We start from the raw sequence: 27,898 nt of genomic DNA on the forward strand, positions 1-27,898 counted from the left end.
AACCATACTTATACCACAGTTTTCCCTTTGGCTCCAATATTATATTTATAGTCCATTGATAGATTTCTCCATTTAGATAACTCTTAAATTCAATATATCAGAAAGAAAACCTAGTGCCCACACTTGCTAATCCTGTATTTCTTGTTTCATGAGTTATTATCACAATACAGCAAAGCTAGGGGCCTCATACTTCAATAAAACTTCAAGGCAAAAGGATTCACACACCCTTATTATGGGACAGGTACAGGAATAGATGCTGGAATAAGGAAAAGAGAGACTGGGTAGGAATTCGGCTTAGTGGTTAATATGCCTGTGTCTCACATCAGAGTACCTAGATTTTGTTACCTGTTCTGGCTCCTGATGCCAGCTTCCTGCTAATGTAGACCATGTGAGGCAGCAGTAGTTGCTCAAATAGTTGGCTTCTTTTCACCCATAAAGTAATCTGGATTGAGTTCCTGGCTCCTGGTTCAACCTTACCCAGTCCTGGCTTTGATGGCCAGATGAGATGGCATGCTCTGTCTGTGTGTCTGTCTCTGTCTCTGTCTCTCTGCCTCTAAGTGAAAATAGGCCCTTGAGTGTGATAGAGAATGCATATCATGTTTTGGGAGCGCTAAGGAAGGAGACCTAATCCAGACTGAGGTGGGAAGATTCAAGCTGAAGTGTTTATAGAGCAAATTACTAAATGCTGTTACTATAGACAGTGAGGATTTGTCTGTGTTGTGGAATGAATTGTGTTCCTCCCCAAATTCATGTATTGAGTTCCTTTCAGTAACCCAGAATATGATTGTATTTGGAGATGATCTCTAAAGCCATAATTAAGTTCAAATCAAGTCTTTAGAGTGTGTCCTACTTTCATATGATATATGTCCCTACAAGAGGAGGACATCTGGGGACGTGAACAGGGGGAAGATGATGCGAAGACACCAGAAGCTGGCTATCTACAAGCCAATGGGGGATGCTTTGGAAGAAACTGGCGCTGCTGACACTTTGATCTTGGACTTCCAGTTTCCAAAATTGTGAGAAAATAAATATATGATATGGGATGGTATCTCACAGTGGTTTTAATCTGCGTTTCTCCGATGGTTAGTGATATTGAGTACCTTTCTGTGTACCTGTTAACTGTCCTTGTGTCTTCTTTGGAGAAATTTCTGTTCAGGTCCTTTGTCTCGTACTTGGGTTATTTGTTTTGCTGATATTAAGTCTATCAACAAATACTTACGAGAAAGCTGTTCTTAAATTAGAGCAGTTTTTCAGAATCCTTTGAGGAACGTTTTCAGGATATACCTGTGCTAGTCCCACCTCAGGCATGCAGAATCTGGGAGTAGGAGGCAGAGGAGATGGAAGGATGTAGGTATAAGCTTGGCGAAAAGGCTTCTAATATGACTTTGATATCCATTACTAATTAATAAGGGCAGAACTTGTTATTCTTTTCATCCCAGATTCCTCCTGACTTGAGTCAAATAATTAAGTAAGTTAGGTAGGGGGAGAGATATTTTGGAGCACGGATTTTACCCGTAGCCCCTCACATCTTCTTTAGCTGTTGGTATTGGTAAGGTTAGTCTCCAATGAGAATTTTGTGCTACGTATTCTTAGTTTAAAAAGTGATTCCAGACAGAAGACAAGACCACTACCTTGACACCACAAGGCAGGGATTTGTTTATTAGCTTGCCCACTTATTAGGTCTGAATGCTTAAGCAAAATAGTCCCCTGAGATTAAGTTTCCTAACCTAGAAAATGGGAATAATAATGTCTCTTTGAAAAGATGGCATTTGGGGCACAAATATTATTACTTTTTATCAGCAGAGTGCAAATTACCATTCTGACCTTTAATGCATGTGTTTTCCTTTATTTTTTGTTCTTTAAAAATATTTTATTTTTATTTATTGGAAAGATAGAATGGCAGAAAAAGAGAAACAGATCTTCCATTTGCTGTTTTTTGCTCTGAATGGCTGAAATGGCCAGGGCTGGCCCAAGCTGAAGTCAGGACCCTGGAATTCCATGTGGGTCTTCCGTGTGGATGGCAGGGGCTAAAGCACTTGGGCCATCAGCTGTTGCCTTCCCAGGCTCATTAACCTGAAGTTGGACCAGAAGTGGAGCAGCCAGGACTGGAACCAGAGCTCGGATCAGCGATGCTGCTGTTGCATGCAGCCTCCTAGCTCACTGAGCCACAATGCCAAGCCCAGGTTTTGCTTTAAAGGCATAAACCCAGTAGCTGCTCGTAAAAGAAAAGAGGGGTGAAACTGCTAGTAACAGACTTCCAGAGTCAGCTGTCCTCACAACTGAAATTAGTGTCGCTGACTTACCGCCTTTCACTCAGGTCAAGGATACAGCTACAGTGGCATTTGGCAATGGCCTTCTTCCTATTGCACCTGACAGTTTTCTGTTAATATTAGCCAGCTGATGGCTTTTCATCACTAGGTGTTGTTAAATTTTGCAAAAAAAAAAAAAACAAAAACACAAAAAAAAAAACAAAAAAAAACAAATCTGTATTTGAGAAGCAGAGAGAGAACTGGCCTGTGCCAGTTCACTAGTTCTCTACCCACTTACCGAACATAGCCAGGGCTGAAGGTGAGAGCTGGGAACTCAATCCACTTCTCCCACATGGGTGGCAGGAATTCAGTTAGTTGAGCCATCACTATTGCCTCCTACAGTCCACATTAGCCCGAAGGTGGAGTCAGCAAAAGAAGCTGGGAATGAAAGTGCTAACCTAATTGGCCACTTCCTAAAAATTTTTGTTCTGGGCCAGCGCTGTGGCTCAATAGGCTAGTCCTCCACCTGCAGTGCCGGCACACCAGGTTCTAGTCCCCGTTGGGGCGCCGGATTCTGTTCTGGTTGCCCCTCTTCCAGGCCAGCTCTCTGCTGTGGCCAGGGAGTGCAGTGGAGGATGGCCCAAGTCCTTGGGCCCTGCACCCCATGGGAGACCAGGAGAAGCACTTGGCTCCTGCCATCGGATCAGCGTGGTGTGCGGGCCACAGTGTACTGGTCGCGGTGGCCATTGGAGGGTGAACCAACGGCAAAAGGAAAATCTTTCTCTCTGTCTCTCTCTCTCTCATTGTCCACTCGGCCTGTCAAAAAAAAAAAAAAAATAGAAAAAGAAATTTTTGTTCTCTGTCTTTATAAGGGAACTTTGTACTCCAAACTGAAACTGAAACTGCTTAAGCTTATTTGCTCTAAACATGAAGAAATGGCAGGGATTACAGGGAATATCACAGTGCTCGAGGACCAGAACTGTTGTTGGGCCTCATCAAGTTCTGGGATCAAGAGCTGGGAAGCCACAGGAGCTGAGAAACAGCACAAAGCTCCCATCTTCTACAGGTGTGGGGGCTTTGCAACCAGGGCTCCTGTTTAACATAGGGAAGAGGAGACAATGACAGACAGCGAAGAGGATCCACAACAAGCAGGGAGCACGTGTGAGGCCTCTGCCTTGTGGTTGTTGAGCTATAAACATTAGTATACTTTGAAATCCTATTTTAGAATTTAGTTTGAATTTTTTATTTTTAAATTAATATGAGACATTATTTAAGTACTGGAAAATAGTAAAATGTAAACAATGTATCTCATATTCTTATCATCTTAATACAGTGGCTCTTGGAGTTTTTCCTTATACCTTTTTCCTCAACAAATACAAACAACTGAATTTCGTTAGGGATTGGAGTCTGGGTATCCATAGGGGTTTCTTGCTTTTGGAACTCTAACTCTTTGACTTCCTTCCCTGTGGCATTCAGGGAAAGTGCTAGACTTTTAAGCTCCTAATTTCTGTCTGAGGCTGTCTCAATTTGCTAGTGAGGCAAACCGTTCATGCTTGGATGCAGCGGTATGAATTCTTATGGAGGGTAAAGGGAAGAATTTCACAGGTACCAATGTGGAAAGGGTGTCTACTTACCCGGACAACTACCCCAGGATTCCAGGAGTGATGGGCCCTACCAGAGTGGCCCCAGGGCAGCTGGCATGGAATTTCTCAGGGCCTTAGCGAAATGTTCAGGAAAACAGTACTGTGATCAGCTATTGAGGAAACATGGCATAGACTTTAGATAGACATATTGTTGTCAAAAATCAGAGAGACATGCTCAGACATAAAGGGTAAATTCAGGAGCTGGAGCTGTGGCATAGTGGGTAAAGCCACTGCCTGCGGTGCCAGCATCCCATTTGGACACTGGTTCAAGTCCTGGCTGCTCCACTTCCAATTCAGCTCTCTGCTGTGGCCTGGGAAAGCAGTCGAAGACAGCTCAAGTCCTTTGGCCCCTGCACCCAGATGGGAGACCTGGAAGAAACTCCTGGCTCCTGGCTTCAGATCTGTACAGCTCCGTCTGTTGCAGTCACCTGGGGAGTGAACCAATGGATGGAAGATTTCTCTCTCTGTCTCTCTGACTCTCTGTAACTCTGCCTTTCAAATTAACAAATAATTTTTTTTAAAAAGGGGGTAAATCCAATAGGTCCAGTATATGACAGAAATTCTTCAAAAATAGAAGAGACCTGGCAAGAAGAAAATTATCCAAATCATAAGAGAAGAAAACCTCTCAAGTTAGAAGGAGAAAGACAAAGAAATTAAGAAAAAGAGCACATTGGATTCAAAACAGGGTGTATGAAAAAAAGTGACCCACATCTACACATATTCCACAAGATTCAGGATTCCTAGGAAACAAGGAAAATTTTGGTGTCAATAATTTCCTTAAAATGTAGCTCTATAACATGTGGGAAATTCAAGTCACTGGAGATTCGTAAATTCAATAATAGATAGGCACAAAATCAAGGGATGTTTTGCAAATCTTTGCATCTCCTTGTGTACAATGAGATTATGTATGCTTGCTTCTCTTTGACATACTTGAGGAATTCTCCGATCCCAGGGTGAGCCTCTGGCCATGCAGTCCAGGGGATGGGAGGAGAGTGGGTCTAACAGGGAAGTTACTGGGCTGGTTTTTCTCACCTGGCTGGGGTCACCCAAAAGACTGATCAAGGTCCTCCGGCATTTTGCTAACCTTGAAACTCAAGTAGGGTCGATAAGTGATGGGCTTTGCTCAACAACGTTGTGAGGTGACGGTCACTCGGGGCTAAAGATTGTGCTGAGATATGCTACAGCCTGTCTTCATGTTTTAGAAATCAGGCCACTGAAAATCACCCACACGTACTTGGGGAATTTAGAAAGTCTTGGGCAGATCATTCATGTGCTCAGAAAAGACCTTCATTTTCGGCTAATCTCTCCTTTAACTGTAAGCAGGAATTGAGGTCCAAGTCAGAGCTGTAAACAGACTGGCAAAGTCAGTGGAGGGAGTGCCTCACCCAGGAGCCAGTCCACATAAACTGGAAAAGGAAATCACCATTGAAACACCAGCTGAACACAGCTTGAAGGTCAGCAAAAACAATACCAAAATGAAAAGGCAGTCTTTATAGTTACATGAAATTTTAAGGGGCCCCAAGGAGCCAAAACATTTTTGAAAAAATACAACAAAACTGGGGAACTCACACTTTCCAATTTTAAAACTTACTGCAAAACTAGAGTAATCAAAACATTGTGATGTTGGCACAAGAGCAGGCATATAAACATTGAAATAGAATTGAGAGTTCAGAAATAAGCCCACATATCTGAGGTCAGCTGACTTTCAGTAAGAGTGCTAAGATTTATGTTTCAACATGTAGTGTTCAGAATCTGGATATCCACATGAAGAAGAATGATTTTAAGTCCACTGTCTCGCACCATAAACAAACACTACTCAAAAAAGGCTCAGTTATTTAAATGTTAGAGCTAAAATCATAAACTCTTAGAGGAAAACATATGTCTGTGGATTTATGTCTTTGGATTCAGCAATAGATTCTTAAATATGACACTAACAGCACAAGCAATGAAAGAGAAAATAAATTGGAATATGTAAACATGAAAAGCATTTATGTATCAGAAGAACATAATGGGGATTGGGCATTTAGGATACCCTTTAAGACACAACTTGGGAAGCCCACATCCGTATCAGAGTATCTAGTTCAAGTCCTGGCTTTGTCTCTGATCCAGCTAATGTGCACCCTGGGAAGCAACAGATGATGGCTCAGGTACTTGGGCCCCTGCCACCCATTGGGAGACCTGGATGGAGATCCTGGCTCCTGGCTTCAGCCCTGCCCAGCCCTGGCTGTTGAAGGCATTTGGAGAAGTGAGCCAGGGAATGGAGATATTGCCCTTTTTCTCTCTCCCTCCCTCCTTCCCTCCCTCCCTCCTTCCTTCCCTCCCTCCCTCCCTCGTGTGTGTCTGTCTTTCAAATACAATTAAAATAAATATAACTTTTAAAAGAAAACTATAGCTTAAAAGACGGGAGAAAATATTCGCAAATTTGATGAGATATATTTGATGAGATTTGTATCCAGAATATATGAAGAACTGGCAACTCCACACAAAAACAACACAATTTAAAAATGGGCAAAGGATTTTAATATGCATTACTCCAAGAATGATAAAGTGACCAATGAACACATGAAAAGAAACCAATAACAATAGTAATGAGGGAATTGTAAATCAAAGCCTCAGTGAGGTACTACATCATACCGCCAGGGTCGCTAGCAAGCAGATATAACTCTCTATCTATCTATCTATCTATCTATCTATCTATCTATCTATCTATGGCATGCCACCAGGAAATAACAATCAGTGGTGAGGATGTGGAGGAATGGGGACCCTCTCATGGTACTGGAGGGAATGGAAAAGGGCTCAGCTACTGTGGAAAACTGCTCAACAGTTCCTCAAAAAGTTGAATGTAAAATTACTGAATGGTCCAGCGTTACACTTCTTGGTTTACCTTCTCCTACAAAATGGAAATCAAGGGAGCATGCATTTAGCTTAGTGCTAAAGTTGCCTGCATCTCACATCTGAGCGCGTGGGTTCAAGTCCTGGCTTCACCTCCTGATTGCAGCTTCCTGCTAATCCAGGATTCTGGGGCTACAGAACTTGTGGTGGCACAAGTTTCTGGGTCCCTGGAGACCTTGGAGACTTGGATTGAGTTCCCTGTTCCTTGCTTTAGCCTTGGCCACTGCAGGTATTTGGGGAGTGAACCAGCAAATGGGAGCTCTTTCTCTCTGTCCCTCAAAAACAAAAAAACAAAAAATCAAACCAGGAAAGCAGGTACTCAAGTACACATATGTGCACACATGTTCATAGCAGCTTTATTCATGCTATCCGAAAATTGGAAATAGCCCCAATATCTGCCAGTGGATAAATCGATGAAAAAAATGGAGGTATAAACCTACAAAGGAGTATTATTCATTGATAAAAATGGAAGAAGTACCGACAGGTGCTACAATGTGAAAAAGTTATGCTAAGTGCCAGAAGCCAGACAACCAAAGTCACATATTATATGTTCTATTTTTGTGAAATACGCAGAATGGATGATCCACAGAGACACAATGGAGATTTTTAGGGGCTGAGAAAGGGAGAAATGGGAAGAAATTGTTATTTGGGAATGGAATTTTCCTTTGTGGTGATAGGAATGTTTTGCAACTAGATAAAGACAGTGATTGCACAACAAAATTGCATGCAACTAAATTGTCAATTTGAGTGAATTTCACTTGAATAAATTACTATTCTTTAAAATTTCTGGAAACACTTGAGTCCAGCTGGAGGTAAACCCTCTCCAGCCGCAGGAAGCTGGGGCTCCTCAGGCAGTTCCTGAGGGGCATCCCTGCCGTTTTGGCTCTACAGTTCACGAAAACAAGTTCTCTCCTGTTTTAATCGCTTTGTACCTAACTGGCTTGAGGAATGCTACAGGCAGTGTGGATCAAGAAGCCACTGACAATTACTGATTCAGGGTTACCAAGATAGTTTCAGAAACATCAACGGCAAAAAAATTTCAAAAAAGACCCAGGACGAAATATTTCCAAAGAAACTTGCCCGGGACATGGGGAGTACAAGGTCACGCCCCTTCCTGTGACTGGCAGGTGAGCGCCCGATGGTGTGTGGCGAGGGGCGTGGTGGTGTGCTGGGGAGCCCGAAGGGCATGGGCTCCCACAGTGTGTGTAGGGTTAGCACAACGCTGTAAGACACAGATGGTTCAGAGGGCTTCTCTAAATTGGTGACTGGCTGCACCTTCCCGAGGACAGTGCTTGAGGACCGACTCCCACTGCCAAGGTGCATAACGTTCGCGACTGCATATTTTGTACCACATGGAAATCACCTCCTTAATGACAGGATCTCAAGATGCATGGACCCATGATTGTTCTCCCAGTCCATAGCCACATGGTCTCCAAAACTCCTCTTTCCAGAGGCCACCTCCTCTTGCTCCCAGAAGAGAGAGAGCCGGCAACACAAATAGAGGGTGCTGATGACTAATTTAGTGATCAGTGATCCTGACTGAAATGGGTGATACAGGATAAGCAGAGACTTACGTACAGGTTCAAGGGGCTTCTTAGGATTTTTCCAGTGGTGTGCCTGAAATATGCTTCTTGTACGACACTTTGAGGCCAATTGACTGGGCTTGTTGACCTGGAAGTGACTAGGCTAGAAGATGTGGCTGTCCTAGGCCTGGAACTGCCCAGGGCCTGGGAGAAAAAGATGTCTATGCAGCAGCAGCCATGCCACAGGCCATGTAGGTGGGCATTTGTGTTAAGGTTATATGGGGAACTAAGAAAAGGCTTAAAAACACCAGAATATGAAGGCATGTAAAAAAAATTTATAAAAATTAAATTATGAGTTATATTTATTTTGATGCAGAAATTTTAAAATATATGCAAATGAGGGGGTCTTAAAAACTTCATGAAAAATATGTACTATGAAAAACTGGGCTGGCGATGCGGCTCAATAGGCTAATCCTCTGCCTGCGGTGCTGGCACACCAGGTTCTAATCCTGGTCGGGGTGCCGGATTCTATCCCGATTGCCCCTCTTCCAGTCCAGCTTTCTGCTGTGGCCCGGGAGTGCGGTGGAGGATGGCCCTAGCGCTTGGGCCCTGTACCTGCATGGGAGACCAGAAGAAGCACCTGGCTCCTGGCTTCAGATCAGCACAGTGCGCCGGCCGCAGCAGCCACTGGAGGGTGAACCAACGGCAAAGGAAGACCTTTCTCTCCGTCGTCTCTCTCTCTCACTGTCCACTCTGCCTGTCAAAGAAAGAAAGAAAGAAAGAAAGAAAGAAAGAAAGAAAGAAAGAAAGAAAAGCTGGGCATGTATTTAAAAAATTTTCCTACCAAAATAGACTTATCTTTAAAATTTTTAAAAATATATTTACATTTTTAAAATTTATTTTCATCTACTTGAAAGGCAGAACAACAGAGGGAGAGAGAGATCTTTTGTCTGCTGGTTAACTCCCTAAATGCCCACACCAACCAGGGTGAAGCCAGGCTAGGCTGAAGTCAGGAGCCAGGAACTCTATCAGGGTCTCCTTGTGAGAGGCAGGGGTGCACTAGAGCCATCATCATTTGCCTCCCAGGATGCATCAGCATGGTAGATCAGAAGTGGAGCAGTCGGGACTCAAATCAGCACTCTGATATGGCAAGCTGTGGCTCAACCCACCATACCAAAGACACACCCCAAACTTATCTTTTAATTCCATTTTCCACGAACTTTTTAAAGTCCTCTTGTACACTCAGGAAGCTATCATATTTCACACATTTAACTGGTTAAAATAGAAAATACTGACAATAGGGAGTGTTGGTTGAGAATGTAGAGCAATTGGAACCCTGATAGAAGGCTGTGGGCGTGTAAAAGTAAGCAATACTTGGATAACAGTGTGGCAGTTCTTAAGACCTAAGCATACACTTTCACGTGTTGTTGTGGAAACATCTAGGGCTTTTGTTGTCTTTTGTTTATAAAAGCTTGATTCATAATCATGAAAATTTGAACACAAACAGCAAGTCCTTCAGTGGTTGAGTAGATACACGGTGGGACATCCAGACAGGAAGATCATTCCTTGCTGAAAAGTGACACACTGTCAAGACACGAAAAGACGTGGAGGAAGCTTGACTGCATTTTACTAAGTGAAAGAAGCCAGTGTGGAAAGAGTATAGACTGTATGATTACAACAACAAAATGTCTGGTAAAGGCAAAACTCTGACGACATTAAAGATCTGGGGTTTCTAGGAGCTAGAAGGAAAGGAGGGACGAAGAGGTAGAGCACAGGGTATTTTTAGGCCAATCTAATACCACAGTGATGGATTTGTGTTCACCATTGCTTGCCATTGCCCACTGCTTTCTACAAAGGTGGATGTATTTGTCCAAATCCATAGAATGAAAAGCAACAAGAGTGAGGCAGGCATCTGACGCAGTGTGGGATGCCCAGATTTGAGTTTCAGGCTGCTGACTCTAGCTCTCTGCTGATGTGCTGTCCTCTGCTGCTTTCCCAGGAACATTAGAAGGGAGCTGGATCGGGAGTGGAGCAGCCAGGACACTAACCAGTACCCATATGAGATGCTAGTGAGGCAGGCAGAGGCTTAACTTGCTATGTCACAATACTGGCCCTACACTATGAAATTGTTGTGTTGATTGTCTGCAAATATCGGCTGTCTTCTTTTTTTCTTTCTTTCTTTCTTTTTTTTTTTTTTAATTTGACAGGTAGAGTTATAGACAGTGAGAGAGAGAGACACACACAGAGAGATAGGTCTTCCCTCCGTTGGTTCACCCCCCTCCCCCAAATGGCTGCCATGGCTGGCACAGCACTGATCCGAAGCCAGGAGCCAGGTGCCTCTTCCTGGTCTCCCATGTGGGTGCAGGGCCCAAGCACTTGGGCCGTCCTCCACTGCCCTCCCGGGCCACAGCAGAGAGCTGGACTGGTAGAGGAGCAACTGGGACTAGAACTTGGGATGCTGGTGCCGCAGGCGGAGGATTAGCCTAGTGAGCCATAGCGATGGCCCTTCTTCGCTCCGCTCCCCTCTCCTCCCCTCCCACCCCTCCCCTCCCCTCCCCTCACTTCTCTTCCCTCCCCTCCCCTCCCCTCCCCTCCCCTCACTTCTCTTCCCTCCCCTCCCCTTCCTTCCTTCCTTCCTTCCTTCCTTCCTTCCTTCCTTCCTTCCTTCCTTCCTTCCCTTCCCCTTCCCCTTCCCCTTCCCCTTCCCCTTCCCCTTCCCCTTCCCCTTCCCTTTTCCATTAAAGGCCAAGAGTGAGATTCAGGGAGGGGATAGAGTGGTGAGGAAGAAGGGCTTTGGATACAGAATTTGGATTCCTATCAGCAGAGAAGTCTCCTGTTTCGACTAACACTAGTGAGTGAAACACTGAAGAGCCTGGAAGCTACGTTAGCAGAGGGCCCCTGTATGCAGGTGCCACAGAACAGGCCAGCTGGTCAACCTCTCCTTACTTTCTTTCCAAGCTGAGTGCAGCCACCCCGGGAAGGACACCATCACTCACTGTGTTTCAGGGATTCCTCCCCCATGCAGGCAACAGTCACTCCATAGCCCTATGGAACCCTTGCACTTGCTATGACTCTGTCCCCGTCTGAATCCCTTGCTGCTACCCCATGGGCTCTCGATGAAGTCAAGGACAAGCAGGGGGTTCCATGCCTGAAACTTGGGGCTGCACTTGAGTCCCTCTAGATCATCTGATGTTGAAGACAAAAGAAGTGGACATCTTCTCTATTTATGTAAATTTGGAGAATGTTTTATGGTGAAGGGAAAGTTTGAATTTCTAGACCAGAAATAACTTTGGGAAAGGAGGCAGGCGATACTGGAGGAAGAAGAGAGGAGGGCTGCAGCCAGCTGTTTTTTGATGTTGTAGGGATGATTGACTCAGTGTTGAAATCTTCCCATTGGAACAAACTTTGTAAAATTAGAGGGAGCCCAGCAGAATACTAACAGATTTCATTGACATGAATCCTTTGGAGTGAATTGAAAAATAATTGTTTTTTTTAAAAAAAATTTTTTTCATTAAAAAATAATTTCCATTAAACTCAACACACCACTCATCTCTGTTTATGGAGTCCCTTCGCCTGAGAAGGAACAACTGAGCCCTGCTGTTTCTCTGTATGTGGTATAACCAAACTCAGCAAGAAGGCATTGCAGACCAAAGTGGGGAAATTGTGATGGTATGGAAGAGCTCTGCTCCCACCTACTGGACAAGAGGAATATTTTTTCATGAGTCTTTGAGAATCAATTTCCTTTTACTTCACTGAACATTCATAGACAACTGTAGTCATTTTTTAAACAAATGCATTTGGATTGCAAATGATTTTTAAATATTCTTTTAAGTTTATTATTGTTGGAGTGTGTGTTTTTCTATGTTTGTTGTGGTGATAATGCAGTGGATATGGTAGAATATGAAATTAGTTTAATTAGGTCTTAGTGAAAGCATTGTGATTTGTTTTCTAAGATTTATTTATTTATTTGAAAGATAGCGCTATATAGAGAGAAGGGGGGAGAGAGAGAGAGAGAGAGAGAGAGAAGGAGAGAGAGAGAGAGAGAAGTCTTCCATCTGCTGTTTCACTCCCCAAATGGCTGCAATGGCCAGGGCTGCAGCAGGCTGAAGTCAGAAGCCAGAAACTCCATCCTGGTCTCCCACCTGGGCAGCAAGGTCTCAGTATTTGGACCATCGTCTGCTGCCTTCCCAGGTGCATTAGCAGGGAGCCTCATGGGAAGCAGCGCAGCTGGAATCAAGCCAGAACTCCCACATGGGACCCAGTGTCACCAGTGGCAGCTTAATTTGCTGCACCACAAACCCAACCCCTGTGATTTGTTTTCTATAACTTTACTAAAGTTAAATTTACTAAAGATTTAGGGATCTGAAAGATGGCTTTTTAGGTAAATCTCTTTATTTTTTTTTTAATTTGAAAAGAGGAGGGAGGAGAGAGAGAGAGAGAGAGATTGATTTTTCATTTGCTGGTTCACTCCCCAAATGCCCACAACAGCTGAGGCTGGTCCAGACTGAAGCCAGGAAACTGGAACTCTACTCAAGTCTCCCACATGGTTTGCAGTCACCCAATTACTTGATTCATGATAGAATGGATTTTAAATAGTGAACTTTCTGTTCTTGTTGTTAAAATAACTTTGAAAAATTCTAATAAAGCTGCAAGTGAAATAAAGAATTTGTCATTGTAAATGGGATGCTGGCGGAGGAGAAAAACAGGTTGAACTTTATATTAAGAAAAACAAGGAAGACACTGCATATGAGGGTGTGTGTGTGTGTGTGTGCGCAGAGCGGCATATTTGGCCACTGAGCTACAAGTAGTTGATGGTTTTCTCCACTTTTATACTGTATTTGTTTAAAATACACACTGAGTCTATTTTTGCTTCTTTCATTCACTGACAAAGAACACCTGGCACATTGTCAGTGTAAACAAATATTTGCTGGCTCAAAGGCAAATATTTCATGGGGGCAGGCGTGGTGGTTTGTGTTGGGCTCTCGCCCTCGTTGCTCTCTCTTTCTGCAGGACAATGAACCTTGTGCCTAGGCCTCCATGGTGGAAGGAATGCCTTTAAAGAAAGGAAAAAAGGAGCCGGCGCCACAGCTCAATAGGCTAATCCTCCACCTAGCGGCGCCGGCACACCGGGTTCTAGTCCCGGTCGGGGCGCCGGATTCTGTCCCGGTTGCCCCTCTTCCAGGCCAGCTCTCTGCTGTGGCCCGGGAGTGCAGTGGAGGATGGCCCAAGTGCTTGGGCCCTGCACCCCATGGGAGACCAGGAGAAGCACCTGGCTCCTGGCTTCGGATCAGCGTGGTGCACCGGCCACAGTGGACATTGGAGGGTGAACCAACGGCAAAAGGAAGACCTTTCTCTGTCTCTCTCTCTCACTGTCCACTCTGCCTGTCAAAAATAAAAAAAATAAAAAAAAGAAAGGAAAAAGGAGGACTCGTGTGTAAAATACAGACTTGTGTGTAAGATACAGATGAGGTATTACACAATATTTTCGTTTTCAAAACTTTTCCCACTTATTTGTTAAATCACAGAAGGAACCATGCTGAGGGAGGATTTGTTCATATTGGCTGGACTCTGGGATTCACTGGATATAAATGCTGAGAAGTGGGACAAAGTCACAGAAGCGGAAAATCTGTGTGCAGGGCTGGTTCCTGGGGGATGGTGAGGAGTGAGTCACACTGTTCAGGTCTACATCCCATTTAGTTGGAAGCTGTGAGTGAAGGATTAGGGGATGAGGATGTGCGTTTAACTCGTCTTGCTTCTGGATGAGAGAAACATGGTTTTGTGTGAGGATGTAACAACAATTAAGTTACCATCAACCATTTTTATTTGTGGAGCACCTGACACAATATTTTCATTTCATTATCTTGTATTGAGCCTTAGTAACTTATAAATCCTGTTCCATAGATGGGAAACAGAACCCAGGGAATATTAAATGACTTGCTCACAAATGTAGCCAAGAAATACCAGCCAGTAAGTGCTTTAATCCACACGTCATTGTTGAGCCTATTGTTTAAATCATACCATAGAACCCTGCCTAATACATGGCATTGTTAGTATAACGACAGCCTTATTTCTATTCTGCATAACAATGTCCACCTACTGGAAGACCCCTAGCAAATGTCTCCACTTTCCCCTGTGAGATCTGTTTTAGCTCTGATAGTTAAGAGAGACTCAACAGTGCTTGAAGGGAAGGGAAATCCAATGTGGGAGAAGAGGAGTAGACATGGACAGAACCAGGAATCCGAGTTCACAAGTCCTACCCTGAAGGTTCTTGAACTTCACTTTGAGTTGTCTCTCTTGGTTCATATCCTTCAGCAGACTGAAGCAAACAGAATGAGAGACGTGAATTGACAGTACAGTCACAGAGGTGTGACCAGTCAATGCAGGAAGCTCACAACACCTAGTAGTGTGATAGTAGATGCTTACCCACTAGGTCTCCAGGGAAAACAGAGATCTTTGTTTTTAATATTTTCTGATCTCTGTGGTGTATACATTCCCATGCTGGCCAATTTCAACCTCCTGAGATGATGGCAGTGAGCCTGTAATTTGGAAGAGATGCTAACAATTATCTCTTGTGGACTGTCATGAGCTAGTCTCAACAAACCACTAATAAACTGATGGCAGCGCTAAGATGTTACACAGCCTTATCTTTAAAGGCCAGTGACCAACACTGCCATTCCACTCTCTGACTGCTTACTATGATGTTTTTTCTCATGTTGCTACTAAAAATATTTGTCCATTTTGATTTGCTGGACTTAGTTTTAGCTGTTCAGTATCATCTTAAACCTTTCCTTCTCCAGGTTGTGTGTTCCTTGCTCGTGAAGTCAGCACATGTGTGACATTTTCAGAGGCCCAACCATCCTGATGACCCTGCTTTGATGACAGACATTATTGCTGATAACCCTTTACAAATCTGAATGTTTTTAACTGGCCACAGAACACGGCTTAGTAGAACACTTATCTAGACGCATTTCTAACATAGACTAAGTCCATATTAACTTTTTCTTTCTTTGTACTTAATTTATTTTTAGCAGTCACATGACATATTTGGTTAACACAAAGCATGTGATCAACTAATAAAAATCCCCTTGGTCTATTTCATATAGCATGACTGTTTATTCACATCTTGCCTGTCCTAGGTAACCAATTTTGAGAATGTTATCACCAAACGATCCACTTGTAGGTCATTTAGTTCAATCTCTTTAAAAGTGAGGGAAGTAGAGATCACAGAGGGTTCCAAAATGAAGGTGCTGACAGAGTTGGTTCTTTCTGGATGGTCTAAGGGCAGAGCTGTCCATGCTCTCTTGTGGCTTCTGTTGTTTGTGGCAATCCTCAACATTCACTTGGTGTTGCTCCAATCTGTGCCTCCGTCTCCCCCTGGACCCCTCTCTGTGTGTTTCTATGTTCTCTCCTCTTCTTATAAGGACATCATGAGGTGTTGTATTTAGGGCCCGCCTTATAGACAAGATGATTTCATCTCAATATTTTGAGTTAATTGTATTTGTAAAGGTCCCATTTTCAAACATGGTCCCATTTTGAGGTTCTAAGTGCACATGAATTTGGGGAGGGGGACGCTATTTGGCTCCCTACAGCTGCCATTTATGGAATTTTGGGTGGGGTAAGAGAACAAATAATAATGGAAAGTCTATCAGCTCTAGGTGTGAAAGGGCCGAAAGGAAATTGGGGCCCAGAATCCCAGTGAGAGCTACAGCAGTGAAGGAGGAATTCCAGCTGTGAGGACAGGAATGCCAGCTGCAGAGAGACGCTGCGCTTGACTGGACGCCAGGCTCCGAGCAGGGGAAGAGCAGTCAGGAAACACTGCCACCACTTTCTGTTCTCCCTCAGATGGCTCCTGTTTGCCAAATCCAGTGGGAGCCAGGGGTCTGAGTTTCTTAGCACTGCTATAATTGACTTAGAGCAATACAAATTAGAATCTTACAGTTCTGTAGGTGAGAGGGCCTATGTAGGTCTCACTGGGTTGGAACAAAAGCAGCTGCAGGGCTGTGTTCTTTTCTAGGGACCTTGGGGAGAATTCAGCTCCCAGATGCCATCCACATTCCTGTGCTCATGACCCTCTTCTTCCATCTTCAGAGGCAGCTATGGCAAACTGAGCCCTTACATAGCATCACTGGCCTCTTCTGTGTAAGGTAACATGTTCACAGTTCCAGGGCGTAGGGTTTGGGTATTTTTGGAAAGGCCATTATTCCACTCACCCTATCAGCTGACAACCTGGGCAAATCAGGCTCCAGGTCCTGTGGGGGATGAAGCTTATCCAGTAGGAGGCCCTCTCTAAGAAAAACAGTTCAAAACTGCGCTGAGCACAAGGTTTGGAAGGGCAGCTCCTGAGGGATCCTGAGCTGAAGCTTCTGTAGCTACCCAGTGAATCTACCTGGGAACAGAGCAGGGCAAAGCTGGGCCAAGCATGACCTGGGGGCTGGGTGGAGGGCAAATGGGCAATGACCAGAACAGCAAGCCTTGTAGCCTCCTCCACAGGGCTGCTTACAGGGTTGACTTGTTGAAGTCCACTGGCATTTCACCAGTGCAAATCCTAAATGCAGCCTAAATCAGCTGACACTGATCACCTTGTTCATGAGGATAGCATGAGAGGTGGCCTAGAGCTTAGTAATAAGGGTTTAGATCATGCCTTCCTGCAGTCTGGGCATCACCCATTGTTTTTTTTTTTTTTTTTTCCCCTGCATTTAGGCGAATGTGTTGTAATGTGTTGTGGTTGGTGCAATTCCATTCAAAATCATTTCTTAATCTTTAAAGGCAGTAAGGAATCCTGGCAATTTGCCCTCTAGTTCCCCTCTCAAATAACCTGTAACAAGTTGTTCTCTCACTAATTCAGAGAAGGTACTAATGAGCCTTAGATTTTATGGTTAGAAGTTCAGGTCTACGGAAAATCCATTTAGCCACAGTGGATTCAATTCAAAATTAATTTCTTTCTTGTGACTTTGTGGTGTATTTTAGATACAAAAATTTCCTTCTAGACCCTCAAATTCTAGGACTTCACAGTGCAGTCATATGAGAGTGAGTCAACAGTTCAATTCCAATATTTGCCCCCCCCTCCCCCATTGCAAGTCAGGGACTTTCTAACAAGAACTAGGAGTGTTAACAGTTTTACTATTACCCAAGTAGAATGTAGAGGAACTACATTAACAAGAATAGAGAAGTGAAGAATATCAACTGCTATGTCTTCATAGTTTTTTTAAAGAAAAGAGTAAACTCCACTGTAGATTTTATTTATGAAAATAGATCTAGTTCCTGAAGAAAGTTTTGTTTTTAGAATGTTTGCTTAATTCGTTTTATCTCTGTACTTTAGACAAATTCCCCTATTGCAACAATTGTACCAACTTTCCAAGCAGGAATAATAATGAAAACAAAAATGTAAGAGAATTAATTATACCAACAGAATGGAGGTCCTGACATCTGTATTCAAATGATGGACATTTTGACTGTTGTCACTTTTGTCCTCAAATAGGTCCACTGAGTGGACACGTCAAAAATAAGCATAGTGAAGTTAGATGTGGGTCATTTCTGAATTCACAGTGTGGACTCTATTCCTCATAATCTATGAGCCAAGGTCTCTACCCAATTAACATTTTTCAAAGAGATTTGTAATTGCACAGTGTGTATTTGTGTATTTCTTAGATTTTTTTCCACTTTAGATATTTAAGTTATGAGAGCAAAACGGTTAGCAATGGAGTAAAAATCAAAGGAAATTCAAGGAAAGGGAACTTCAAGTGAACGTCATGGTGACTTGCAGAGCTGGCACTTCAGCAGTCTATGTAGCACATCTTAATCTTAGATTCAATGGCAGTTACAACACAAAATGTTATTTGAACCTGTCCTGTGCAAATCTATATTGAAAGATCTTGATTGGCTTTTCTACTCCATCACTCACAAGGGAAACATCCTTTCAATTCTTTAAGCCTCTATTTCCTAAGTTTTAAAATGAGGATCATAATATCTTGCCTGAAGTGCTGTCAGAATTAGAGGTAATGTGTGTACAGTGCCTATCACTGCTCCAGGCCGTTATGGTACAATATCACAAATGTTACCATACTGCATAGAAATTCATAACTATTTTCTTACTCTTTTCTTGTATATTTACCTTAAAGAAGATTAGGAGTTATAAATAATCTTTAGCTGGGGAACTGTATGCATTCATTTGATAATGGGAGTGATGCTTTGGGTGAAATAGAGAGCATCTGTCTCTCTCAATCATTCTCAAAGGAGTTTTCCTTTGAGGATATGGGGAAGAAACATTGATTCAAACCTGTCTCTTCATTATTAGAGGAAATGGAGAGTTCAATGATAGCTAAGTTTTACACGGTATAGTTTGTAATTCTTAGTCTTTTAACTCTAGACCACAGATACTTTTTAACACAATTTGTGGAAGAATAAAATTATTTCCAGCAATACTTTGTGTAGATACAAAGGATGTAAATACTTAAGAAAAGCAAGTACATGGATACAGAACCTCTAGAGTGAGTGATAGCAAGGGAAGTCACTCTCTGATTTTCCAGACTTTTCTGAATAAGCTAAAAATTATCACAAAGCAATATTTTGGTTGTTTCCATCTATAAGTGGCTGGGTGGGGACTTATAATTGTCTTCTTCTCAGGCTTCCTACTGGGCATGCTCCATCAAGCTCCTGGCACAGATTCTCTCACATGCCTATCAAGATCCACCCATTCCTTCTTTTTTAAAGGAAATCCTGAGGTTCGTCAGGGGCATGACTGGCGACTGCACCACTGTGTTTCCCAGTTTCCCTCAGAGACTTGGTTCTGACCAAATGGATGGGAGAGAAAGTGGTGTGTGTCTCAAGAGGGTGACACAATGGGACAGTCACGGTGGCCCAAAGATGGAAGCCCTGTGCTAAGAATGGCAGATTTTCTCAACAACTCTGGGCTCACGTAGCTCTACAATTTGATGAACACTCAATAAACTTCTACCGTAACCACATCATTGTATTTGGGAGTCACTAGATTAGAAACTTAGCTTGTAGCTTACTAACTCAAGTTAGTAAGAAGATCAGGAAGGCTGATCTAGCAAAAAGTTAGACAAACTGAACAGTGTTGGGGGTGGCAAGGAAGATGCATTACGGATCTTAAATAATTTTCGAGATTTTTACTGAGCAGCTGTTTTAAGAGTCGTGCCTGTGCCAACACCAACAGTCTCAGAAGTTCTCAAGCAGCGACTGGAGCAACCTCTGTTTTTGTGGCTCCTCTGTCTCTATGGTGCAGAATGACAGCAGCCTTAACCTCTCTTCACGTGTCCCAGACTTTGTGTGTTTGGCCTGGATTCTCCAGATTATGTATCTCTGCCCTCTTCCTGTTGACTTGGGACCAACAGAATAAGTGACTCCATAGTGGTCCTTGAGGACCATAATTTGTCCCTGGGAATGCTGGTCCCTGCCTGGGTTCTCATTGGCCTGTATCTTAAGGGGTCATTTTTTTTGATTGGCTCAAATTTAATTGAGATTTAGGAAAATGACTTCTATAGAGTTTGGGATTTGTAAACTCCGGGGGCTGGGACTCTTGCTGACTATTTGCAACAAAGAATTCTGTGGTCGCCATACAAAGCAACCTTTATTGAGTATTTTGCCAGATGATGTATCATAGTAATCCTATGATGTCTCATGGCGTGTTTGTCTCCCTCGTGGTTCTAAGTCTGTGGGAGGTTTGGTGGACTTAGAGGTTCATCATGGATTTCTAGGCTGAGCTGCCTCAGGTACTTCAGCAGCCTGCACTGCCCCCTGCTGGCAGTTCTGTCTAAATAACTCTTTTGATGGCTCCAGGAGTAGTTCACAGGTTTTTGATTTGGTTTGTTTTCTTTTTCTTTTCTTTTCCATTCCTCTCTTCTTTTCTTCTTTTTGAGCCACATATGTGGCCTCCATGTTTTTCTTATCTAGATTGTCTTGCTTTCTGATCTTTCCCATTGAAGAGCACTTACTGAAAATCAACTAACCTTCAGTGAATGAAATTTCTCTTTTCCACCTTCCTTCCTCTCCCTTTCCCGTAACCCTCCCCATTCACATTCCTCCTCCTCCTCTTCTGCTTCTTCTTTCTCCTTCTCCTTCTTCCCCTCCTCCTCCTTCTATCCTTCTCCTCCCCTTTCTACCACTCTGTTCTTGTGCATCTGTTAAAATAAAGCCCCCCTTTCCTCCTATCCCACGTTGGAGGCTCTTCCTGAAATTCCTGCTATGTACACAATGCTGCGGATGCACACATTGTCCTTGGTTCTACAGCCTTGTGAATTGCTACAGTATGGAAGTATAACTTATACATATGGGAGCAGTTGTGTCACCTTGACTGTTTCAATTGCTTTCCAACTTATTTTCCTGCTTACACAACTGTAATTTGCATCATGTTCTTCCTCTGCTCAAAACCTTCTAATGTTCTCCAACTCACTCAAAATAAAATTCATTGCTCTCATAATAGCCTAAAAGGGCTTTGGTTCTTCCTCTGCTTCTTTGTTCTCATCCTTATATTCTCCCTCTTGCTCACGTTGTCTCAACTTAAACAGTTATCATGCTAGAAGAAAGCTTTTACCTCAGGACCCCTCCAAGTGTCCACTGCGTGTGACACTCTCGCCTCAAGAATCTACCTGGTGTACATTCTTTCATGTAATTGTATGCTCAAATGTCAGCTTCATGAAGATAAATTTCCTAGTCACCCATCACAGCCAGCCTTTCCTCCCCCTTCCTTCCACACATAGTCTTTGCTTTTTGCCGTCCGTTTTCTTGCATCATGGATTGAACAGTGCCTGATAGGTGGCAAGTGATTTATAAATATTTAACACATTAAAAATTACTAAACACAGGGCTGGTACTGTGGCACAGCAGGTAAGGCCACTGCCTGCAGTGCAGGCATTCCATATGAGTGCCTGTTTGAGTTCCAGCTGCTCTACTTCCAACCCAGCTGTCTGCTATGGCCTGGGAAAGCAGTGGAAGGTGGCCCAAGTCTTTGGGCCCCTGCACCCACGTGGGAGACCTGGAAGAAGCTCCTGGCTAGCAAATACTTCATGAAAATTATATTCTCAATTATTCTAGAAACCAGAATGCATAGAAACTTAAACAGTTGTTGGAATACAATTTGTCATTAATTACTGAACCTCAGTTTAGTACCTGGTGTTATATAGAACACGTTACTAGGTGATCAGGAATTTAGAGAATAGAATATGTTTCTATCCACTAATAATGGCAACACAAAAAATTTATTTGAGACTCACATTTGTTTTATAGATTCAGAATCTATTACCTGTGTTTTAAAAATGAGAAACTTTAGAATGTTTAAATGACTGGCCCACAGTAATAGAAATGAGCTGTTGAGAGGTTCAGGCTCTGCCACTGACTTGTTTGCACTACTTTGGCCAAGTATCAAGTCCCCCTAGCCTTGTGCTCCTTCCCTTCTATCTCACTGCTATTCTGCATATCCACTCTAAGAGGGAAGATAGCCACGTACCACATGTGGGCAGGCAGAGGATATTATTCTAGATGAGATTATTGAATGGCACACTTCTTTTTACAAAAGGCTTATTTATTTGCAAATCAGATTTAGAGAGGAAGAGGGAGAGAAAGAGAGAATGAAATCTTCCCTTCATTGGTTCACTCCCCAGGTGGCCTCAACAGACAACACTGAGCCAGGATGAAGCCAGGAGCCAGGAGTTTCATCCAGGAATTCCGTGGATGTTGCAGGGGCCCAGACACTCAGGCCGGCTTCTGCTGCTTTTCCCAGGCCATTAGTAGGGAGCTGGATTGGAAGTGGAGTAGCCGGGACACGAACCAGTGTCCATAAGAATGCTGGCATTTCAGGCGGCAGCATTACCTGCCGCTCCACAATGAAATAATTTATAGAGAAAAATAGAAAAACAAGGGACTGCACTTTGTAATTGTAAATTGTTCAGATCATGATCTGTGTTACTCATTCTTTTCAACATTGTAGTCAGGATTATGAGAAATGAATGTAATGTCAAAAAAGAGGAACTAAAACATGGTTCATACAGCCTGGCTTCCCTTAGAAGTAGACAAAACAGAGAAGGAGGAGTAAATGACAGATGATGCTTACAGTAAATAAAAAGCACATGGACAGATTGTCTCTCACGGATTATGTTCCTGAACCATTACCAAAGGTAAGTTTTCCTTTGAATTATTGAATTAAAGATAGTAATTACAAACTCTCTTATTCTTGGCTTTAAAATCATAACTTTCAATTTCAATTTCATTTAAAATGTTTAAACATTAACTTTTAACATACCTATTCAATAAATTTGAAATGGATAATATTTTTAATGCTATTGTTTGGTGTTCATTATTGCTAGTACTTGATTATAATTCTTCAGTAATTTATTTGACAGAAGAAAAAGGAAAAGTTGAATTGAATAACTGATACAAAACACTTTTGAAAAGTTTATAATAATGCATATTTTGTAAAAAAAGAAGTGCATGGATTTCAAAAGATTTTGTATGAAAATAAACTTGTGTTTTAATTCCATCTTTCCATGCATTTTTTAGAAGTATCCACATATGTGAAACTTCTAAATATCATTCTGTTTTGACAGTATGAGGCAGTTTTAAGTTTTGTGAAGTTTACAGAGAATTGTAATGAGTATGTCTGCCTCATCTTATGTAATGTATGTGTTTCTGAGAAATTGGTTGAAAATGTAATCATTACATATGATTTAAGGCATATTATCAATCATCTATCTATCCACTTTAAAAAACAGCTAAAGACAAGATTGTTTTGTTCAGCACTTTACTGATGAGATATATAGTTCTTAAACTTGAAATTCTTATATTTTTTTAAAATGCAGAATAGACTCAAATTTCATAATTTCAAATTATTGCTCTTTTCTTTTGTCATGTTGAGTTGTATCTGAGATAGCCCTTTAATGGAGAGAAATGAGTAATTTAAATGTAAACTATTTAATAAATGAATCACTTGAAATATGTATCAATGGTATGAAGCACAGTATTCAAATCTGAATTTTTAAGATTGAGTTTCATTGTTTGAAGCATAATAAATTACATAGTAAGTTAGCACAACATTTTATAATCTTTTAAAAAGAAAAATGAAGGAATAGCTGATTATAACGTGTTACTTCACATTTTTTACATAGTAAATTTCAAAATAGAAGCAAGTATAATAATAAAGGTCCTCGATAATTCATAATATTAATAAAGATTTGTGAGATTCTAAAAAAATTATGTTATTATAGAAGGACCTGATATTTACATCATTATAGCAGAATGTTATTTCCAAAAAAAGAAAAAAGAAAAAAATCTTATTGTTTATTCACTATTGTGTGCTTTAAGCAAAGAGAGACAAAATGGATTTTACAAAAATATTTTTGTAGATCAGAAGTAAAATATCCCCTGTGGATATCATTAAAATTTCCATGATCACACCTTTCACCTTTTTTGGGAATTGTGTCAGAATTTAAAGAAAATAGCAAATAAATTGCTTAGCAAGCATAATTAGGGTGTGAGCTTATTAAACCTGGCTAGAGATATATTTAGTTGCTTAAATTACACAAAGCCAACAAGAACAGGGAATACATGCTTCTGAGTCTTGCGTTAGTTTTCACACAGCTAAATAATTTGGCTTACTTAGGTCAGTTTTTTTTCGTCCATAATGATTATTTAAAAGTAGAAAGCATTTTTGTACTGCTTGTTGATGATGAGGAAGACAGTAAGGAACAATCATTATAAAATAGTCTATAAGATGCAACATGGGCCAGAAATATCTTTCCACAGCAGTATATTGGAGACTAGGTGACATGTAGGATTAGATTTCAGAAATATTTTTTTTCTTCTAATCTCATTATTATTTTTACCCATTTGTAGACTTTTTTTTTTTTTTTTTTTTGGGTATTTGTAGTTAAACCTATGAAGTTCAAATGGCACCATTGTTACTGCTTAGAAAATGTTATGAAACTTACAGGAGAGAATGGTAATGAGCTGCAGCCTCATGCTGTATTAGGAAGAGAAATTTGAATGTGGAAAATGGAGAAGGGTTGTGACTGTATGTGGAAAAAAACATAGCATAATGGAATACTGCATAATGGAATACTGAAATAACTTAAATGGCTGAACGGCAAGTTTGAGAACTGCTCTGAGTGTCTTAACTTCTCTAAAAACTTTGAAATAATTTCCAAAACGTGAGCTGTTGACTAACATCCTACCCAAATTACCTTCCGGTGGGATTGGTGTGTTTTTCCACATCCCTGGCTAGAAGTTGAAAAATTGTGTTCCTGGTTAGAGCAGACTGACTGCTCTTCTGAAAGCTGCACCTCACGTTTGCCTCCTCCAGATGACCAATGACTTTATTGTATAGCCCGAGTTCCCCTGATCGGAAAACTCGAACGTGGGTTCTGTGAGACACATGAATTGCTCCAACATGCTGGATAGCCGAGAGCTGCCTAGGGGGGAAATCAAGTCAAATGCATTTCTCCACTCACCAAGACTAGTTGCCAGTGGTTCTGGGACTCCTCCTTCTTTGGGTTGATCTTGGATGGCAGGCTCTGCACAGCTGCAGAGCACTGCTGTGGTCTGTGAGGTCCGTCTACAGGGGCAGCCGCGCCGTGCTCAGACAGTGCTGGTGCCCGCGGGTAGGAGGGGGTGGTGGTTCTGGAGGGGAGCTGCCACCTTCCAGACCCGGGTATCTGGCATAACAGACCTTGCCCCGTCTTGTCCAACCAGACCTCAAGAGGATGGGCTTTGCTTTTCCATCAACCTGTGTTCCTGCTCTCTCACAGAATCCAGTTTTGTAGCCCCTCAAATGTCAGGCTTTCCAAAGCCAAAGACTGGTTGGTTCCTCAGTGCCTAAGCTCAAACCTCGCCATTTTACTTTATTTCTGAGGCTGTATTTTCCAAATGAGGAGACAATGGCTTGGAAAAATGACTGAAAAACTTGTGCATGTCCCTGCGAGTAGTAAATATGGAGCATAGAATCTGAAAATAAGTGTCTGCCATGTGCCAAAGAATTCGAAGTTGAATCCTGTAACAGCTCCACGAGGAGGCTGGGATTGGTGGGAAGCAGGGCGGGAGATATGCAAACCAACAAGTGCCATTCAGAGCAGTGGAAGAGAAGCCGTGTGCCTGTGATTGTGTTGGAATCTAGCTGAGAAGACAAAGGAAAGGACCAACAGTTCTCCAGAGGGGTGCGCAGGGAAGGCTTCTCAGAAGGGGGCAGTTAGGAGAGTTGACAGATGCTTAACCTCCCGAAAGAAAGGGAAAGATAGGTGGCTCTTTTTGCAGATATTCATCTCCCAATCATTTCCCAGCTCCACACTCAACTTTGGGTGTCACAGAACGCTGAGATGAAAAGATAATCAGTAAATCTAACGTAAGCTAAGCCTTCCTTTTGATCTAAAATGCTTACGTGTGGAGCAGAATTACTTGATCGAAGCCTGTGAATGAGCATGTTGTTAATCTTCCGTTTAGGAGATGAGAGAATGGGGGCCTAACACCCCTTTCCAAACACAAACATTTGGAGAGCTACTTCTATTCAGTACCCCAGTTTCCTTTCTTCTTTGCGTTGATAAGGATGGCAAATCTGTGCACTACACTCGGTAATTGTAAAGGCAGGCTCTTGAGACATCAAGCACAAATGCTTGAGAATGCACAATAAAGAGGAACGTAAAATATCCATGATCCATACTATGTGACCAAAGCGTTAGGAGGATTCAAGACTGAGACGGAGATGGTTATTAACGGAGAAGCCCATGTGAAGTGAGGTATTTCTCTGGTCTGTAATTCTCTCCTGTTCCTATGTTTTTAATGTCTTTTGCTATCTGTGGTTTCATTATAATCTTGGGAGTAGGATTAACACAAAGTTCAAGTAACTTTAAAGATATATTTTTTGGGAGGCTAGTGTTGTGGTGTAGTGGGTAAAGCTGTGGAATGTGATGCCAGCATCCTGGTTCAAGTCCCAGCTGCTCCACATCTGATCCAGCTCCCTGCTAATGGCCTAGAAAATCAGTGGAGGATAGTCCAAGTGCTTGGGCCCTTGCATCCGCATGGGAGACCTGGAAGAAGCTCCTGGCTCCTGACTTTGGCCTGACCCAGCCCCGGCCATCATGGCCATCTGGGGGAGTAAACTAATGGATGGAAGATCTCTCTCTCTCTCTCTGTAACTGCCTTTCAAATACATAAAATAAATGTTATTTTTTTAAAAAGAGTAGATTTTTCTTCTTCAAATTTGATGCCTACAATGTGACTTTTATAGATAAATGGTGATATTCTAAAGTGACGCTGTTCAATATTTAAATTTATTCATGCAGGCATCCTCAATGAGCTGTCTTTGAATGCACTTTAAGGGGATGAAATTTCTCTCTCCTAAAGTTTCTATCATTCTGATAACTGGAGGTCTCTGGGATGGTGTGGACATCTATGTCCCAGTCTGCTCCTGAACAGGCTGAGACCCCCCAGGGAGTGACTTGACTCCTTCTAAGCCGGGCAAAAAGAGTTAGGGCAAAAAGAGTGAGGTTATTGCCTCAGGTACAAAATTTAAAAGACACAAAAAATTTGGAAATCAAGAAAATATTTTAATGTATTTTTTTCAAAAATAAATATGCAAAACCTCCATAATGAGCAAAATATCAAAAGATCAGTGACAGTTTTGCACTGAGCCATATTGGAGAGCCTGGGGCCAAAGGGGGGAAAATCAGTACTACTTATCTGAGAGCTGGGGAAGGAAAGAGAGTTTTATTTTACTGACAGGGCAGATTTTCCCAATTAGGCATCCATGTCACAATGAATGTTATAAAAAGGTAGAAAGATGGGAGCTGCAATTCAATCAGCCAACCTAATCTTTCTGACATTTTAAGGCTCTTGATTAGATGTGTGGCCTGAGGGTGGCCAGGTGGGGATATTGCTTTGGAGATTCTACCAAAGGCAAGTGGGTAAGAACTTTCATGGGCTGTGTATTGCTCTCTGGAAATGTGTTCCTGGCACCGTAAAGACATTCAAATTGGTAAAAAGCAAAATATGCTTAAGTTTAATAGGGTCACAATTGAAAATGAAAACAAAAACACCTCTGTATTAGCTCTCTGAGGGAGACCCTAGCAAGCTTGCTCTAGGTCCAATGGCAACTTAAGAAGTACAGCGTAGAAATATGTGCATTGTGTAGCATGGAAAAGCCTTTTGTAAAATCGTCCTTTTGTGACATCTTATGTAAATGCATGAAGTGGTGGTTGCTTCCCTTCCCCAGGCTAACTTCTATTCATGCTTTAGTTTCTTCTTTAAATACTAATTTCTCCAGGAAATGGTCTCTATTAGACCCAGAATAGATTAGATCTCCTATTATATATGTTTATTGAACCACATATTTAGTATTCACCAAAATGATAAGGGTATCAGTCAGGGACACAAAAATCCTTCTAGGTCTTTCAAAGAGCGTGAATTTAATAGCAGAATCAGTTATAAACTGGTGAAAGATTTGAAAGAGTGGTAACTGGAGGCCAGCGCCACGGCTCACTAGACGAATCCTTCACCTGTGGCGCCAGCACCCCGGGTTCTAGTCCTGGTTGGGGCACCGGATTCTATCCCGGTTGCTCCTCTTCCAGTCCAGCTCTCTGCTGTGGCCCGG

This window comes from Lepus europaeus, chromosome 1 (assembly GCF_033115175.1).
Source record: "Lepus europaeus isolate LE1 chromosome 1, mLepTim1.pri, whole genome shotgun sequence".
Lineage (NCBI taxonomy): Eukaryota > Metazoa > Chordata > Mammalia > Lagomorpha > Leporidae > Lepus > Lepus europaeus.